At 47.8% G+C, this 19,071-nt stretch overlaps 1 long non-coding RNA gene across 1 annotated transcript; it reads left to right on the plus strand.

The window, feature by feature from the left end:
• The first annotated feature begins 10,736 nt into the window (after nucleotides 1-10,736).
• LOC108176622 (uncharacterized) lies at nucleotides 10,737-15,377 on the plus strand. Its single transcript, XR_007924301.2, has 3 exons — nucleotides 10,737-11,174; nucleotides 11,545-11,797; nucleotides 13,318-15,377. It is a non-coding gene; the product is annotated as an uncharacterized lncRNA (long non-coding RNA).
• Nucleotides 15,378-19,071: the final 3,694 nt, after the last annotated feature.

Here is a 19,071-nt window from a genome sequence, read left to right on the forward strand (position 1 = left end):
GTTGAGCCTAGGGGTGAAGATGCCCCTGTCCCACATCAGAGTGCCCAGCTCTGGCTCCCGAGTCCAGCTAACTGCTAACGCACACCCTGGCAGGCAGTAATTGGGTTCGTACCAGTTACGTGGGGGACCTGGATTGAGTTTCTGGGTCCTGCCTTCTACCAGCCCAGCCCTGGTCATTTTAAGTATTTGGGGAGTGAATGGAGGAGTGGGAGAGCTCACTCTTGCTTTTGCTCATTCTCTCTCTCTGCCTCTAACAAACAATTTTTAAACAAAACCCAAAGATCAGATCCATAAAACACATGAACTTGGGTAGGACTACACATACATTTGCTTTACAAAGGAATTTACCACTCCTTCTTCTTTTCTATTTCCAGAGACCAGCATGCTACGATGTCTTACATTTGAGGAAATTCGCTCCTGCATCTTGATCTTCTTGGTTTGAGGAATTCAGCCATCCTCCGCGTGGATGAGGACATTACAAGCTGCCTTATCAAAATGAGTGTGGGAAGGAACTAAGGAACCGTTCCAAGAAGGAGGAAAACAAAACAACCTGGTACAGCAGCACTTGGCATAAATCAATTTGCAGCCTATGTGTTTCAATGGCTTTTTCTCCTTTCCCTCTGATACTGGTTCTCCTTTGGCATATTCTACGGTTGTATGGATTAGGAAGCAACATAGCAAATATATCCAGTGGTTCCACTGCCAAAATTTCATCTCAAAATCTAGCAGCTTCTAAGAGCCTCATAAAAAGCAGCCTTACTGAGACTGGTGCTGTGGCATAGCAGTTAAGCCTCCGCCTGCAACGCCAACATTCCATATGGGTGCCGATTTAAGTCCTGGCTGCTTCACTGCCAATGCAGCTCCCTGCTAATGCACCTGGGAGAGCAGTGGAAGATGGACCAAGTGCTTGGGCCTCTGCCATCCATGTAGGAGACCCGGAAGAAGCTCCTGGCTCCCACCTTGTTCAGCCCTGGCCATTGCAGCCACTTGGGGAGTGAACCAGCAGATAGAAGATCTCTCCCTCTCTCTTTGTAATTATAAATTTCAAATAAATAAACCTTAAAAAAAAAAAAAAAACATAGTCTCGCTCAAACCTCAAACCTGGCCCTCAGAAACTCCTCCTCACAGGACAATTTCCTGATGCCTGTCAGTCATCCACTCCCTTTCACCAAAAGGTGACCCTGGGCCTACCTTGCTGCCACTTGTACATAGGCAGGGCCACTGTGTGCCAGGAACTCCACCAGACTCCAGCTTCCACCAGGACTCTGCCTCCTCCATTCTGGCTCCACACAGACCCCACGGACTCTGACGCTGGCCCCCAGCCTGGTGCAGAGGTGCTGCCAGACTCCAAAACCCACACCAGGACAGGTGAGGGAACTTCCAGCTCAGAACTCATTGCCAGGCTGTTTTCCCCACCTGGCGTGTGAACTCCTGGAACCTTAGGAAACTCTTCCAGAATCGACAGAAAACTTCTGCAGATCTTCCAAGGACAGAGAACTCTTCTTCCTCCAGCAAAACAGCCAAATGGGGTCAATCCATAGACAATGACAATAAAAGGGAGGGGGCAGGTGTTTGGTGCAGGGGTTAAATCCTGCCTGGGAGCAAATCAGAGTGCCTGGGTTCCAGTCCCCACTCCACTTGTGATTCTAGCTTCCTGCTAATGCATTAGACCTTAAAAGGCTGCAGGTGACAGCTCAAGTGCTTGGATCTCTGCCAGCCATGTGAGAGACTTACGTTGAGCTCCAAGCACCTGGCTTCAGTCTGGCCCTGGCCCAGGCCCATGCCCAGTTGTTATGGATATTTAGGGGAACAGTAAACCAGTGGATGAAAGCTATCTCTCTCTCCCTCTCTGCTCTTCTTCCATCTGTCTCCTCATTTTAAAGAAATATAAGTAAATAAGTTTTTTAAAAAAGAAAATAAAAGTGGAAATGGAGTGACTTAATGAAAAAAAACTGATTTTAAAATAGGTCTCATCTCCATCTTAGCTTTATTTTTCCTGAAGATTTACTTTATTTCAAAGCAAAGTTACAGAGAGGGAAAGACAGGGATCTTCCATCTGTTGGTTTACTCCATTGCAGATGGCTGCAATGGGGGGGCTGGGCCAGACCAGAGCCAAGAGCTACAGCCTGGGACTCCCACATGAGTGGCAATGCCCCAAGCACTTGGACCATCTTCCATTGGCTTCCTAGGTGTATTAACAGGGAGCTGGATCAGAAGTGGAGCAACTGGGACTCGAACCAGTGTTCATGAGATGCTGGCATTGCAGGTGGCAGCTTAACCCACTACCCCACACACCAGCCCACGTATAGTTTTAGAGCTCACAAAACAATGTCCAAAGTTCCCTAAATGTGCTTTGTGGTTTTCCTTGTTCTTAAAATTGAGATTCTCCATACATGTGAATCTTCTCTCCAAAAGAGAAAGAGAAGGAAAGAAAGGAAAAGAAAAAAAAAAAAAAACACCACTCTGGTAATATGAGGTCCAGATTCATTCGACAACAACCAGCTGGGACAATGTCACCACCCTGAGAGAGGACTCCAGCTCCGCCTCCTCTCAGCCTTTATCATTCTTTGTCATACCTGTCTCCCCCAGCACTGACCTGACCTCCTCGGTGAGGTTGCAAATCCTGATTTACAAAGTATCTCCCTCTCCCACTGCCCACCCCACCCCCCAACCCCCAGTGCTGCAGGCTCACAGCAACCCTGCCAGGAAGGTGTTATTAATAGAAACTGGTAGGAATGGGGAGTCTCGGCCCAACAGGTTCTAATTCAATCCCTGGTGCCTTGTAAAGACGGCCCAGGCCCCACTCACGCACAGGTGGACCGGTGGCCCGTCTCCTGAAAGTGCCTCTAACCAAAGCTGTTTATAGGGCTCCTAAGCAGAAGGTCGCTGGAATTATTTTATTATGATTTTCCTGCAGAAAGACTTCGCTAAAAGGGGCCAGGGAGGGCACCTGAAATGTTCCAAATGTTCTCCAGACAGAAGCACTTAGGCGAGAGGGACACCCTCTGCTGGAAGAGCTCCGGCTTGGGGCTATGCCAAGAGTATGTCCACGTGTGGCCTTAGCCAGAGACTAAATGCAGCCGCAGCAAGTCATCTCAGGCAGCCTGGGGACACGTAAGGTGAGCCCGCGATTTAGTTTGAGGCGTAATCTGTTCTGGGTATAGCATTTTAAAATGTTCCCCAACCTTTGACTTTTGAGGTTGACAACATTCCAAAAATTGAAGCATAAACATTGGAGGAAACGAAAATATTCCTACCATATCTTAGGAATATTTGATCTCTCCTTGAACCAGGGATGAGGATGAATACTGCACTCATTTTGAGGCTGTATGGCTCAGGGAGCTTCAACAAGTTCATGGGAAACAGAATTGAAAGATAAGTGTATTTTGGTGCAAAACTTCAAAACCCATGCCTACACGTACTCTATGAACTTTTTGCACTCAAATAAACTTATCTTTAATCCCTTTTCCATGGACTTTTGGAGGATCCTTGTGCTGGGAACCAAGAATTTGTTCCCTGTTTGATCACATCTCTAAATGACTTCAAAGCTGCAAATCATTGTTAATCACGAAACGTAGTTACCAAGCAGCTACTGGCCTACGGCTGTGCAAAATCACTAAAAAGGTTTGCTTTCTAATTTCTAGTTGGTGCTGATTAAATACACGCTAGCTGAAGGATAGACAGACTCATTTCTAAGAATTTAGATAAAACACACACCCGGCAAACACCCCTCAACACAAGCATTATTAAAATGAAGATACAGTTTTCCTTCCTCTGCTGTCGCCTAACCACCACCACTTAGAGTATACAAGGCCACTCTAGGTTTATAAGCACATTACCATAAATCTCGCTCAATACAAGGATCCCACCTCCTTTCCAGCAGAGATTCAAAGCAGCTTACTTGTACCAAAAGGCCAGCATGAGCAAGCCCAGAAGCACCAGGCAAGGCACTGTAGGAAGGACTCAAAGCAGCAAAAAACCGCCAGTGTTTGTGACCAGAGTCATGCCAAGCTAGTTGATTCATTCTCTCTCAATATATACATTTATATAATAAATATAAATTTTTTTTACAGGCAGAGTTAGACAGTGAGAGAGAGAGAGAGAGAGAGACAGAGAGAAAGGTCTTCCTTCCGTTGGTTCACCCCCCAAATGGCCACTACGGCTGGCATGCTGTGGCTGGCACGCTGCACCGATCTGAAGCCAGGAGCCAGGTACTTCCTCCTGGTCTCCCATACAGTGCAAGGCCCAAGCACTTGGGCCATCCTCCACTGCCTTCCAGGGCCACAGCAGAGAGCTGGACTGGAAGAGGAGCAACCAGGACAGAATCCTGCGCCCCAACCGGGACTAGAACCCGGTGTGCTGGTGCTGCAGTCGGAGAATTAGCCTAGTGAGCCATGGTGCCAGCCCATATATATATATATATATTTAAGAAGCCAAGACAGACAAGAGAGAGAACTCCCATCCACTGATTCACCTTCCAAATGCCTACAAGTGCTGGGGCTGGGTCAGGTGAAAGACAGGAACCAGGAACACAATCCAGGTCTCCCGTTGGGGTGGCAGGAATCCAATTGCTGGAGCTATCACCCACTTCCTAGGATCTACATTAGCCAGGAACTGGAGCTGAGAATTGAACCCAGGCACTTTGGGACTTGAGCCTCTTAACTGAGAGGTAAATGCCCACTCCCACACTTGCTGTCCTCTTGACCCTCACCACAAGCCAAGGTGGAATGGGAATCAGTCTAAACCAGCTGGCATCAGGGGACCCATTTCGGGCTAGAAGCTCTTGGAGCTGTTACTCATCTGCAGATAACCAAGGAGCAGACAAGATGCACCGTGATAACTAGAACTCTTCCAGCTGGAGATGGCAGAAGTCTGCCCAAAACAAACGGGCATGTGTTGGTATCAAGGTTCAGGATGGACTGAACGTAAGAAATGTTTTCCAGAATCAGTGACCTTTTGTTCCTCTAATGTCCCCCGTGTTGGCTTCACCTTCAAATAAGCTCTCTCCAAGTGGTGGCAATGATAACTACCAATCGCTCCAGGCCCACACTGGACCAACATAGCAGCGTAGAACAGTTCTAACCAGAACTTGGAGCTGCTTCCTGATGTGACCACACCCTCACCCCTGAATCAAGACCTATAATCAGGGAATAGAGTCCCGTCATTGGACAGGCCCCTATCATGTGCCCACTTCCCATTCAAGGATGTCAGTCCTGCTCATACCACATGGACTAAGACACTTGAAACTGAGTTTCAAAACCAACAGTCTCCTGGCACACTGACTGTGCTGGCCCTGGTGGTGGATCTTGGATTTATGATACCTGTCTAGCCTTCACTGTCACCTGATTTTCTGCATCAGAGGTTTAATAGGCAGAGTTGTGGCACAGTAGAGTAAGTCACCTCCTGCAACATAGGCATCCCCATATTAGAGTGCCTATTGGAATCCTGACTGCTCCACTTCCTGTTCATGCACTGGGAAAGGTCTGGACGATGGCCCGAGTGTTCGGGCTTCTGCCACTCACATGGGAGATCTGGATGGTGCTCCTGACTCCTGGCTTTGGCCCAGCCCAGCCCCAACCATTGCAGCTATTTGTTTTTTGGTTGTTTTGTTTTTAATGTCCAAGGCTTGTTATAAAGGTACACTTCCACATGGATCCCAGATATTCCCAGGGCTGCAGCCAGTCTCTGGAAATCGTGGAAGTGGGGTGGGAGGGACAGGATGGAGCCAACTGTGAGTTTGCAATAGCCATCTGAAGATCTAGAACGTTCTCCTGCAGCACAGCACGGAGGGCAGGGGGCAGGCAGTGCTGGAAGGGAGGTCGGCATCGTCAGGAGAGAGGCAGAGTTCAGTCTGGGATAGTGTGAGTCTCCAGCATCAGCAGGAAGATGAAGTGGGAGAGTGATAATAGCAGAGCTGCTTGGGGAAGATAAGCCTGGTGGCGACACGGAGGTGGCTGCACTGTCAGAGGTGATGAGGGAAGCAGGGGCGTGGTCGGGAGGCTGTTGCCTGGGGCGTCACGAGCTGATGAGGGCCTGGGCTCTCCCATCCAGACAGCCCAGTCCCCTCCCCGCTTCTCTGTATCGCTCCTACTTCCTTCCCTGCCTCCACTTCTCCTTATTTCTTTTTAAGATTGATTAACTGATTGATTTAAATGGCAGTGTGACAGAGAGGAAGGGAGAGATATCTTCCCTCTGCTGGCTCACTCCCCAAATAGCTGCAACAGCTGGGGCTGGGCCAGGCCAGGGCCAGGCCAAGGCCAGGGAGACAGGAACTTCATCTGGATCTCTCATGTGGGCAACAGGGGCCCAAATACTTGGGCCATCTTCCACTGCTTCCCAGGGGCGTTAGTAGGAAGCTGGATTGGAAGTGAAGCAGCTGGGACTCAACTAGAACTTTGATACCAGGTGTGGGAGTCCCAAGCAGTGGCTTAACCTGCTGTGCCACAATGTCAGCCCCTCCTGCCTCCACTTCTCTAAAGCACGTCAAGTACTTGATTATATGCAAGACACATTTAAACTCCAGCGGGCCCCAGTGAGGGAAAGTAAAAAGCATTACGACAGGTGGGCATCGGCAGCATAGGGGCTTAAGCTGTCACTTGGGACACCGGCATTCCACATCACAGTGCCAGTTCCAGTTCTGGCTGCGCTGCTTCTGATCCAGCTCCCTGCTAATGCACCTGGGAAGCTGCAGATGATGGCCCAAGTGTTTGAGTCCCTGCCACACATATAGAAGACCCAGAATGCGTTCCTGCCTGCAGGTTTCGGCCTGGTACAGCTGCAGCTGCTGCCAGCATTTGGGAGAGTGAACCAGAAGAAGGAAGTTGTCTTTGTCTCTCTGTATCTCTCCCTTTCTACCTTTCAAATAAATAAATCTTTAAAAAAAAAAAAATAGAAAGTACCATAAGAAAAGACCAGCCCTGCCAAAAGAAACATGAGTGACTGATGGGTATGGCACACGTGGACCAAGAAAGATAGAGATCAATGGTCCCTCTGTGTTCAGGAGCTGGATTTTGCAAACTCTTAAATCTCAGCTTCATCATTTACTGATTATGTGACAATGGACAAGTTGTCTCTCTCAGCCTTGGCATTTCCCATCTGTAAAGTGGAAGTAATCATTGAACTTCCCTCAGAGACTTATCATAAACATTCATTGTGTTAACAGTGTGTGTTACCTTACTCAATGAATATCCACTACAGGCTTAGTATCCTTAACTAAAATGCTTGGGACCACACATATTTCAGATTTCAGAGGTTTTATGGATGTTGGAATAGTTGCATAGATTTTACTGCAAGAACATCCCTCATCCAAAAAGCTGAAATCAGAAATGTGCCAAAATGTGAAGCATTTTGTGGGTACTCAAAAAGTTTTGGATTTCGGAAGATTTTGTATTCCAAACTTAAAGATTAGGGACATTCAACCTCTATTATTATTATTTGCATGCGGGAAGCATCACAAGCAACCCTGCTGGTAGGAATCACCTGAATCTCTTCCAAAAGCTAAAAATTCCTACATACAAGAGAAGCCTTTGAACACAGGGCTAGGCTCTTCCCCACTGATCTTCAGGCTGAGCGCAGACTGCAGACTCCAGCCTGGCACAGAGATACCAGCCACTAGAGGGAGCACTAGAGGGACAGTGGACTTCCACAAACCACCATCCTTCAACCCTGGGTCTTTCCAATTGCAGCTTTGAACACATTAGTGGCTGTGATATCAACTTCAACACAACTGGCATTTTTTAATTCATGAAATACAATAGAAAACATCAGCATCAATTGCAGAAGTTACTTGCTTCAATCACACAATTTTATATGCATGTGTGTCCTCAGTCCCAATAGAAATTGTATTTCTCACTGGGCAATAGAAAACCATCAGAACAGTCTGAGAAATACTGCCTTTAAAAATGTGCAAGGGGCTGGCATTGTGGCACAGTGAGTAAAGCTGCTGCCTGCAGCGCCAGCATCCCATATGGGGCAGCAGTTCGAGTCCCAGCAGCTCCACTTTCAATCCTTCTCCCTGCTAATATGCCTGGGAAAGCAGAGGAAGATGGCCTGAGTTCTTGGGCCCCTGCCACCCACATAGGAGATCTGGAAGAAGCTCCCAGCTCCTGGCTTTGGCCTAGCCTTGGTTTAGCTTTTGCAGCCATTTGGGGAGCGAATCAGAGGATGGAAGACCTCTCTGCCACTCCTTCTCTGTCTCTGTGTGTGTTTGTGTGTGTGTGTGTGTGCATTTCAAGTTAAAAAAAAATGTGTAGGAAAACCCACCTATTTTCTGTAATTCTCTGACACCAACAGGCAACCTTTAGGTAAGTCCTTGTTGTATATTACAGAAAAATCAGACACGGAGTGGAGGAGTAAATCAAACTAATTACACCTCATATTGTAGGGATTTCTATTATTTCTCTCCCTCTGGTGCTCATTAAGTATAGGCGCCCCCCGAGGTCTAACCTGCGCTTCCTTTTTCAGGCTATGAATGACCTGCCTGCATCTTGTCCCAGGTGGTGGCATTTCCCCCCAAGGCTTTCACTGGCTCCTCTATGTGGCTAAATCTGGAACAGCTCATTTAGCTCTTAATTCCAAGTATGTGTTTCCAAATTGTGGCTGGATCCTTTCCATGGATGGCCCATGGACTCCTCAAATTCAACCTGGCTGAAACTCAAGTCATCCCCTTTCCTTTATAACAAGCCCTGTGTCCCTGCTCTGGGCTCCTCTCCCTTCTCAGTCACCCAGGTAAAATAAACTCAGTCGTGGTCGTGGTCCAGTCCCCTTTCCCCTTCTGTCACTTCCAAGTGCTGTCATTTGGGTCCACACAGTCTGTACTCACACCTCTTTCCCAGGGATTCTTCCCCTGGCCATCAGCTACCTTACCAAAACATGGGTTTCAGTATGTTATTGACTCATATCATTCTGATTCCTAAAATCAAATAATAATTCTCTAAGAATAACCACATAAAATACAAACATCCAAGCATGAGATTGAAGACCCAAGCCAAAAAATACTAATGATTCTACCTCAAGTGCTAATCCCAACTGACCAGTGGTGTCTTCTTGGAGAACTGTGTTGAAAAGGATTCTGAGGCTTCTTAAAAACTCAGCAAAAAAAGGTTAACAAAGGACACAAGAGGCAGAAAAAGATATTTCTGGACTAAGTCAGTATTTTGCTTCTCCTTACCTAGTACAGCATAAACCAGTCGGCCATGAAAACTACTTATCATTGTTGAAATATACTATGCAATTAATAATCGGTTAATAATTTCATTAAAAATGAAGACCATCTATTTTCATGATTCATTTCTTTTACTGTCTAGATTGCTCTTGTTTCAGGTGCCTCCTCTTCAGCTCCTCATCTACTCTGACAGTTAATGACTTCTACTTCTACTTAGTATGACTCAATCTCTTTTTTGTCATAAATACTATATATGTACATTATGTGTACTTATATAATGTGTATGTATTTGTATGCATCTGTTTGTGTGTACTTTTGCCTTTCTCTCGGGAAAATAAACTCTCAGAAGGCAGTGAACATATCTTAGTCATATTCCAACCCTAGATCTCAGACAGTAACTTAAACACAGCAAGCATTCATTCTATGTAGGTTGATAGAATGAATGAACAATTCAACCAGTATTCTGCTGGCATGTTGACCCGTGACTTTTCTAAAAGGAGAACTTGTCACAGGGAAGCTCTGGGATCCAGAGCCATCTCAGAAGCCGAGCCACTCCGACAGCGATCTGCGGACAGAGTGAGTTGCCCCAAACTACAAGGTATGTGGTAGAACTGTGAATTCAAGAGAAGCACGTCTTAGTCAATGGTAGAGCAGTACACCTCTCGACATCTGTGAATGACTCGACAAGCCCACGAGGCAAGCTTGATGACCCTTGTACTGGTCAAGGCTAGGAAGACAAGACGTGCCTGACAGCATCTGAGCACGCTCAGGAAGAAGGGGGCTCAAACCCAGGCTCATACTTCCGATCCACAGCTCACACAAAGCTGTGCTCTTCCCGCTTCACCAGTGACCTTCTGGTGAATTTCAGTGCAGACAGAAGAATCTGCTACTGTGAAAAAACAACAGGTTGTAAAACCACTGCACCGCACCATGCTCTCTATCCTGCAGGAGTCTTGCCCTGGGATCATCCAAGCAGCCCCTACATCATTGGCCAGTGTGCCCCCCAAACTGTAACCAGGTGAAGGCAGTTTTTGAAGAGACATGTCAAAGCCCCTTACCAAGCATCCGCAGCCTCTCTCATGGTCAGTTACAGGGAGGCCAAAGACCCAAAGCCCTCACTATCAACTCTCTCCCCTCACAGCTGCAAACTGGGGAGCACTATTTATAACACCCCAGTAGCTTGAACAACCGAGAGGGAAGTCCCAGGGACTGGGGGGGGAGGGGGTCCACTCATCTTCCATTTACAGGAAAAAAAATAGCTTTTATTGTTGTTGTTGCTTGAACCTCTAAGAAGGGGAGGGGAAAAAAGAAGCTGAAGAGAGATGGTGACAGACTTGTTAGTTTCCACAGCCGATGCCAAGTCCTGTCTTAGAGGGAGGACATGGCAGGCATTTTCTTCTTCCAAGAAGCACTGATGCTTGGGATTTTTCATTTCAAGCACTGAAAAGCCAATGATCTGGGCCAAAATCAGAGCGAGCTGAAAGATTTCAACGATGTGGGGGTTATCTTCTCTGTCTCTTCCCTCTGTCTGTGTGGTTCCTCAAACAAAGCGGGTTGGGAAAGTTCAAGCTCAGTTCACAGAAGAGAACATTCTGTACTCGGCACAACAGGCTGGGCTGCTCTCTGTAAAACAAGATCAACAGCGTGATGTCAGCCGCCGCTGCCAGCCCACAGCCCCGTGTTTGAACGCCCAGGCTGTCAGAGGCCGCCGCTGGACAGTGCCCCGCGAACGGGGACGCGCGTGCGCACCAGCCCGCCCAGCGGCACCGATGACTTTCTGTCCCTTGGCACTCAGCTGTCACCTCTGCTCCCCCAGGGTCAGGGAAGCTCTTGGGATATCTCTCTTTGGAGCGTGAGTACAGCTGAAACATTTCCAAGGAAAAAGCCCCCTGCGTGGCCACTTGCATGCTGACATGAACTTTTCAATCTGTGTGGAATTTCTGGTCCACAGATGACAGCAGCCATACCCCACGCGCTGCCACTGCCGGGACGGAGGGGACGGAGAGTCAAGGTGTTTACTGCCCCCCATGCCGTCCCCACCTTTTCTGTTCTCTTCTGAATCCAAAGCGCTTTCTTCCTCTGTTGGTAATCTAGCGTGCAATTCAACGATTCAATCCATATTTATTGAGTGCTGAGTGTGGGCCAGAGATTGTCCGTAGAATAATAGCTGCAGCAAGGGTTTTCTGACGCAGTGAAACCCTGGCCTTGAAGCGAGCCCCAGAGGAAGGAAGAAAGAGGGAGGTTGTGGGCGGTCACCTGTGGGGCGTAGGGGCGGCAGCCAGAATGAGGTTTGGAGAGACCCGGACACAGGTGCGTGGTTTGCAGGATGGCAAAGCAGACACAGGAGCAGTGCTGTTTCCCTTTCCTGGTGTGCTTTCCAGGTTGAATCCCAGCCTGCTTGCAAGAGGGAGAGATGACAAACAGAAGGCACAAGTGCCCACGGCAGGGGGCAGTCGCCCCTCCAGGCTGCTTTAAAGATCGCTTGTTCCAGCACGGTTGCAGGATGCCCAGACCAACAGGGCCAAGGGGCAGCGGCGAAACAGACAGGAAAGCTGGGAACTCCGTGGCTTTGAACCCTGATTTACTGTGCATGTGTGGGATCGTGCAAAATCATCTCAGACTTTGTGCCTGCCGGTAAGTTTCTGTGCCCTCAGCTGTTAACCAGAGAGAAGATATCTATTGGGCCGACTACCGTGGGATGTAAGGAAATAATATATGCCTTTGCTTGGCATACACTAGGTATTCAACAAGTAGTAATCCTCATTATTATTTTTTTAAAAGGCACTGTCCCTTTTTTTTTCTTTTATTTATTTGACAGAGTTAGATAGTGAGAGAGAGAGACAGAAAGGTCCTCCTTCCATTGGTTCACCCCTCAAGTGGCCACCACTGCCAGAGCTACGCCGATCCAAAGCCAGGAGCCAGGTGCCTCCTCCTGGTCTCCCATGCGGGTGCAGGGACCCAAGCACCTTGGCCATCCTCCACTACCTTCCCGGTCCACTGCAGAGAGCTGGACTGGAAGAGGAGCAACCAGGGCTAGAACCTTGCGCCCATATGGGATGCCGGCACTGCAAGTGGAGGATTAACCAAGTGAGCCATGGCGCCGGCCCCCCTCATTTTTTTTTTTTTTTTTTTTTTTTTGGACAGGCAGAGTGGACAGTGAGAGAGAGAGACAGAGAGAAAGGTCTTCCTTTGCCGTTGGTTCACCCTCCAATGGCCGCCGCAGCCGGCGCACCGTGCTAATCCGAAGCCAGGAGCCAGGTGCCTCTCCTGGTCTCCTTTGCGGGTGCAGGAGCCCAAGGACTTAGGCCATCCTCCACTGCACTCCCGGGCCACAGCAGAGAGCTGGCCTGGAAGAGGGGCAACCGAAACAGAATCCAGCACCCCGACCAGGGCTAGAACCTGGTGTCCTGGTGCCAGGCAGAGGATTAGCCTAGTGAGCCTCAGCGCCAGCCCCCCCTCATTATTATTAATGTAAGTACCTTTCAGAGAAAGCTGGTGGCTGAGTCTCACTTAAGAACTTGAAGCAGGGGCCGGCGCTATGACGTAGTAGGCTAAGCCTCCCTGCCTGCGGTGCCAGCATCCGATATGGGCACCGATTTGTGTCCTGGCTGCTCTTCTTCTGATCCAGCTTGCTGCTATGGCCTGAGAAAGCAGTAGAAGATGGCCCAAGTGTTTGTGCCCCTGCACCCTGTGGGAGGCTGGGAAGAAGCTCTTGGCTCTTGGCTTCAGATCAGCCCAGCTTTGGCCATTATGGCCATCTGGGGAGTGAACCAGCAGATGGAAGACAGAGGTCTCTCTGTTTCTCCCTCTTTGTAACTTAACCTCTCAAATAAATACATAAAATCTTTTTTTAAAGATAAATAAACAAATCTTTAAAAAAAAGAACTTTCACCAATGCATCCTCTTGAAACATTTTCTTGTCCACCTATTTTCACAATTTATTTACTGAGCCACTGTCCATTGGGCACCTGCACCTCGCTCTGTACTCTATGCCAGGCACGAGGCCCTGGGGCATCCAAAACCTTGACCTCAGGAAGCCCCCTCACCTTTCCAGGGCGGTCAGCTTACACAGGGCAGTAAACCCTGGGCTGCTGGCAACTGCTTCTTCCCAGCCTACTTTCTTCATACTCAAGCTCATTTCTTCTCCGTCCAAGACGATCTTGACCACTGTGACCAGCCATCCCTGGGAAAAAGAAACCTCTGGGACACCTGAGGAGCAGGGATTTGTCACAAAGCACCGTGATGCAAGACATTTCTTGGGACTGTACTTCCAGAATGTAAACATGCTTTCTCACTTCAGAACCAGAGCTCCTGCCAAGACTTTGAAAAACAAGTTACACAAGCACATTTGGGGTAGCTGGACAGGCCACATCGCAGCTGCTGCTATGTGGGGAGGGAGCTGGCCTCAAGGACTCAGGCAGGGACAATACACCCACCAAGAAATGCAAAGCTCAGTCCCGGAGCCCAGTACAACACAACAATCCATGGCCTGTGACTCAAAGGAGTCATCTGTTGATGACAATTTAATAGATGTCCGTACCGCCTTCACAAGTGGGCTCCCACTCAACAGAGCAATCACCTGCCGTGAGAGCCAAGGCTCAGCCCAGGTAGGACTCCCTTGGAACTGGTCACTGGGACATCTTATATTCTTTCTGTCCCAAGAAGATCACTCCTCTCCTTTCCCCCGTTCTACTCCTCTCACCAAGGGGCTTACAATATTGGCAGCAAAGAGCTTGCCTCAAAAACACCTTCCCCCAAGTCAGAGTCTTTTGCCAAGGGCTACTGCCAGTTCCAGCAGTTACAGGTAGAATTTCCCAGGTCACAGAGTACATAAGCCACTAAAAGCAAGATGTTAAAGATCTGAGGTGGACTAAGCTAAGTAAATCCATGTGATAGGCAAGTAACCAAGATTTCAAAAGGAGTAAAGGAAAAGAAGGAGTTTGCAGACAATTAAGCAAGAGTTCACATCAACCCACACTCTTCCTGGTAGGAAGAGAGACCTACGAGAGTGACGTCTGTTGACCATTCATTAAGTGCCAAGAGCTTTACATATGTTCTCTCAGTTAATCCCCACAATGATTCTGTGTGGCAGGTGATGATATTGTGCTCCTTGTAGATGAGAAAACCAAGACTCAAGAGCTTAACTAATTTTCTCAAAGTCATGCAGCCAAGCACAAGGCAGAGCTTGCACTTGAACCCTGGTCTATTCAGCTTGAAAGCCCAGGTTTCTTTATTTATACTCTTCTGCCTCCCCGCCCTGTGTGCAAGAATCTTCTGAGAAGACTAAAGGGATCATCTTCTACAATTAATTTCTTAGAGACTGAAATCTCCCATTGTCTAATAAATACCAACTCCTATTTCAGAACAGACAATCAATCAGCAGCAGTTCTGAACACTCATGAGGCATCGTGCTATATTCTACAGGGGAGAAAAAGGAGAATTAAGCATAAGTGTTACTCAAGCACTTTAAATACTGTCTGGACAGGACAGGTTGTGCTGAAGTAACAATCTCTTACATGCAATGGCTTAGCACAACAGAAGTTTATTTCCTGTCCATACCAGATGAACTGGATTTGAAGACGTTCACTCGGGTTGTCTCTCCAGGGCTGAAATAATGTATGTCAATGATGAGGATGACTGGTGCTGGGTTACCAACACCCTATTGAAGGCACAGCTGCTGGGTTACCATCACCCTATTGAAAGCATAGCCCTGGAGAGACAAACGAATGAACACCTGGAACCAAGAATAGACATGGTAGGCTCAAGGAGGAGAGGGCCCATCAGAGCTGAACAGAGGCCTGGGATCAGGATGGCCCAGCAGTTAGAGAAAGCATAGGACATCTTCAAACAGGAGAAAACCACGATTCGAATGCAGTGTTGAGAACTGTAGCTAGCGAGGCTGGCTCTGCAGCATAATGGGTAGAGCCACTGCCTGCATGATCAACTTCCGGCTGCTCCATTTCTGATCATTTCTGCTATGCCCTGGGAAGGCAGTGGAAGATGGCCCAGGTCCTTGGGCCTCTGTACCGGCATGGGGGACCCAGAGGAAGCTCCAGGATCCTGGCTTCAGATCTGCCCAGCTCCAGCTGTTGTAGCCATTTGGGGAGTTAACCAGCAGATGGAAGACCAATCTCTCTCTCTCTCTCTCTCTCTCTGCCTCTGCCTCTCCTATGTAACTCTACCTTTCAAATAAATAAATAATCTTTAAAAAAAAGAATTGTAGTTAGTGACTGTTATTTAATTTATTTATTCATTTTACATTTTTTTCTTATTTTGAGAGATAGTGAGAGGGAGCCAAAGAGTCAGAACAGGAGAGACAGGTCGAGAGAGCTCACAATGCTCACAATGGCCAGTGCTGGGTGGGCCAGATGCCACGAGCCAGGAACTCAATCCAGGTCTCCCTCAAGGGTGGCAGCAGCTCAATTACTTGAAGTATCACTGTAGCCTCTCAGGGTCTGCAATGGCAGGAAGCTGGAGTCAGGAGCTGGAGCTAGCAATTGAATGTAGGAATGCTAACGTTGAGACAGGGGCATTTTAACAGATAGGCTAAACACAAACCCTTCACAAATGTTTCAAAGATTTTGCACAGGAGATACAAAAGTGTATGAGGCTGGTTTCCTGCTCTCAAGTTGCTCCAGTCTCTAGTAAAAGGAGAATAAATGTACTAATTATTTCAAACATTGCTGCCTTTTTTAAAGGTCTGATCTCAAAGGGAAACTTTGATGGATAGAACCTAAAACTTCAAGGATGCAAGAGCATGAAGGAGGAAGGGCTGAGCAGGCTGGATTACTCCATGAGACTGGGTGGCAGTGAGGAATCCATGGCAGAAGGAGGCTGCACGGCTCAGGGATAGAGAAGAGTAGAAGATTTAAGAAGAGAGGAAATAAGGCAGCTGGCCATGGGATGAAAAGCTCTTGGAATGAACGAAGATTTTCAGAGGGAATTTTTATGCAGTTTGGTCATATGACTTTCAGGGTAAGCCCTCCTGTTGTGAGCAGGGCAGTAGAATCTACATTACTGAAATGCTTTGGGAGGTGGCTTGAGAGGCCACAAGGGGGCAAGTGGGTTGCAGTGAAGTGTTGGTTACAGCCTCAAAGTGGGTACAGGCTGTGAGCAGGGACTCTCTGAGAGAGCACAGTCATGTGTGCAATCAAACTTCTCCAGGACAAAGTGGCTCATTATGGGAGTGGGAGCTTAAGTCGAGAAAACCTTCATAAAGGAGATAAAAGATGATCCTGGTACCACGTGTGCTTCCATCCAACTTAAATTAACACGTTCCAGTACAGGCACCAAGAGTATCAAGTGCAAGTGCAAAGGAACTGAGCTGTGGGACAGTGTGGTTTGATTGAGCAAATTCTAGCAAACATTGATAAACAGCATTAAAGGGGATGAAGTCAGGAAAAGCATGTTCAGTAATCTAATCCAATGATCAAAACTTGTAGAAATAATACCATGAATTCGCCTTCAAAATTATTCATCAAATTTGTTCCTGCTTCAATATTGGTACAAAAATCTTTTGTTTGGACTTAGCAAAAACTCAGGACTATTGGTAAGAGAAGTGGTGGATCCAGAGGTGAACTTTTCTAAGGAATGTCTTATTTATATTCACCTCTCACGCACAGTCTGCCAATATTTACCTTGCTGCTAAGCACCACCTCGCCTCGTGCCAAGATCCTCCAGGCCCGTGTTCCAGCAGGTGAAGGATTGCCCGAGACAGCAGCAAACAGAAGCGGAGAGTGGGGGACTGTGAAACACACTTCTTGATTTACAGTCCACTGTCAAGGGGTACAATTTATCTCCACTTCTCAGAGCCCAAAGGAGCCTAAGTGCAGAGTGTGTGCGCGTGTGTGTGCGCCTGTGTGTATTTTAAATATCCACCTGGGAAATCTCTCAATCAGCATTTATTTCAATAATCTCAAGCATTTCTATGGCACCTCTCTCCACAAATGCTTCCAAACCAGTTTGTAAGTTTTATACAGCCGGGAAATTGCCGTGGCAGGAATAGAAGGAAATAGATACCGATCAGCTTCCCAGGGAGAACTTGGGACTAAGTGTACTTTTGTTGAAAAGTATGGGGATCCAAGAATGTGCACTTTATTCAGGATGTGCAGGTAGTTAAATGACACTGTATTTCATTACAACATTATTCTCATTTCTTCTTAGGAATCCATTCAAATTCTACCCAACTTTCAAGACCTACTTCTAGACTGAACTCTACCGTTGATGAGTTTTGGTCTCTTGGAGCAAAAGCCTGTCACTTTTCCCTGGATGCTGCTTTTCCCTAAGCACACAGAAGGATAGCACTGGGTATGAGGCCTTGCACTGCTCTCGGGGGTTATACACTATGCATTTCTAGCCTGTTTCTCAGGAGAAGCAGGAAAGTATCCAGGAGGCCACTGAGCACCCATGAGGAACTTGAAGGAACTTTAAATCAGCCAATAAATATTTGCTGAGCAATTACATGTTCTAGAAACTGTGCCAAGATGCTGGAGACACAGCTGAGAGCAAAGGGGCCATGATCCCTGACCTCCTGGAGCCAGCAGTCTAGAAGGGGAGCTGATCATTAATCCGATCATCACACAGATCTGTGTAAACTTAGCATCAAGATAAGGGTAACAAAGGAGGACTCCAAGAAGAGGAGCAGGAAACTCAATCTAGACTAGGGGTTCTGGGAAAGCTGCTGGAGAAAGTCAAGTTCAAGTGTTCACCTGTAGGATGAGCAGGAGTCAGCTCTGAGTGTGTGTGTGTGTGTGTGTGTGTGTGTGTGTGTGTGTGACAGCCTCAGCTTCCTCATTTGTAAAATGACTATACTAGCCTAGTTTAACTTTGGAGTCTATAGAAACAGACTCTAAAACGAGGACTTTTTGGAAGCGAATTCATGAAGAACTGTCCTCCAGGGGGGAAAATGGCAGAGAAGATGGGGAATGGGACTGCGAAGAGCAGGGGCCAAGCAACTTTGAGGATGGAGCCGTCTCCTGGAGAGGCCTGCGGGTCACAGAATAAGCCACACGGGTAACTGGGACCACTGTGCTCTCCCACACCTGTTAGTTGCACATAAGTCCCAGGCACTCTTGCTCCCTGGGCTGGGAAGCAAAGTGGTTCCAGTAGCTCTAGAACTGCTCTCCAACACAGTCTTGGTGCAGGCTGCTGGGTAGGCAGGACTGTGGTGTGCAGAGTGCAAGGGAGTGCAACCCAGGTTAGGTTAGGGTTAGGTCCAAGTTCAATGCCACGATGCCAGACGCTAAGTGAGCACTCAGTAAATATTAGCTCTCATTGTCATTAACATTTACCAAGCATGGCCTGGGACAGGCTCTGCTTTGCCCAGTTGTCTCTGCTGCCTCAAATCCTTCAGGGAAATGCTGCTTCCCACCACTCCCTGCCGGGTCTCCTAAGACAAACATACATGTAAATAGGGCCACCGCTATTTATATTCCCCAGGATTGTCAAATTTGGCTGAGCTCATAAGGGAACTGTACATTTGCCCTGTCATCCTCCCTAGCATCTGCTTTCACCAGGGTTGCTTCTCCCCTCCCTCCTGTGCTCCTGGAGCTCAGAAACGTACGGACTCAGCTGCTTCTTAAATGTGATCTGTGGGGCCAGCGTTGTCATGCAGTGGGGTGAAGCCACCATTTGCGACAGGCAGCTCATAGTGGAGTGCTTGTTCAATTCCTGGCTGCCCTACTTCTGATCCAGGTCCCTGCTAATACACCTGGGAAAATGGCAGAGGATGGCCCAAATGCTTGGACTCCTGCCACCCAGTAGGAGACCTGAATGGAGTTCCAGGCTCCTGGCTTCTGCCTGGCTTCAACTGTTATGGCCATTCAGGAAGTGAACCAGAACCAGTAAATTGAAGATCTCTCTCTCTCTGTGTGTAGTGTGTGTGTGTGTGTGTGTGTGTGTGTGTCTCA

This window comes from Oryctolagus cuniculus, chromosome 1 (genome assembly GCF_964237555.1).
Source record: "Oryctolagus cuniculus chromosome 1, mOryCun1.1, whole genome shotgun sequence".
Lineage (NCBI taxonomy): Eukaryota > Metazoa > Chordata > Mammalia > Lagomorpha > Leporidae > Oryctolagus > Oryctolagus cuniculus.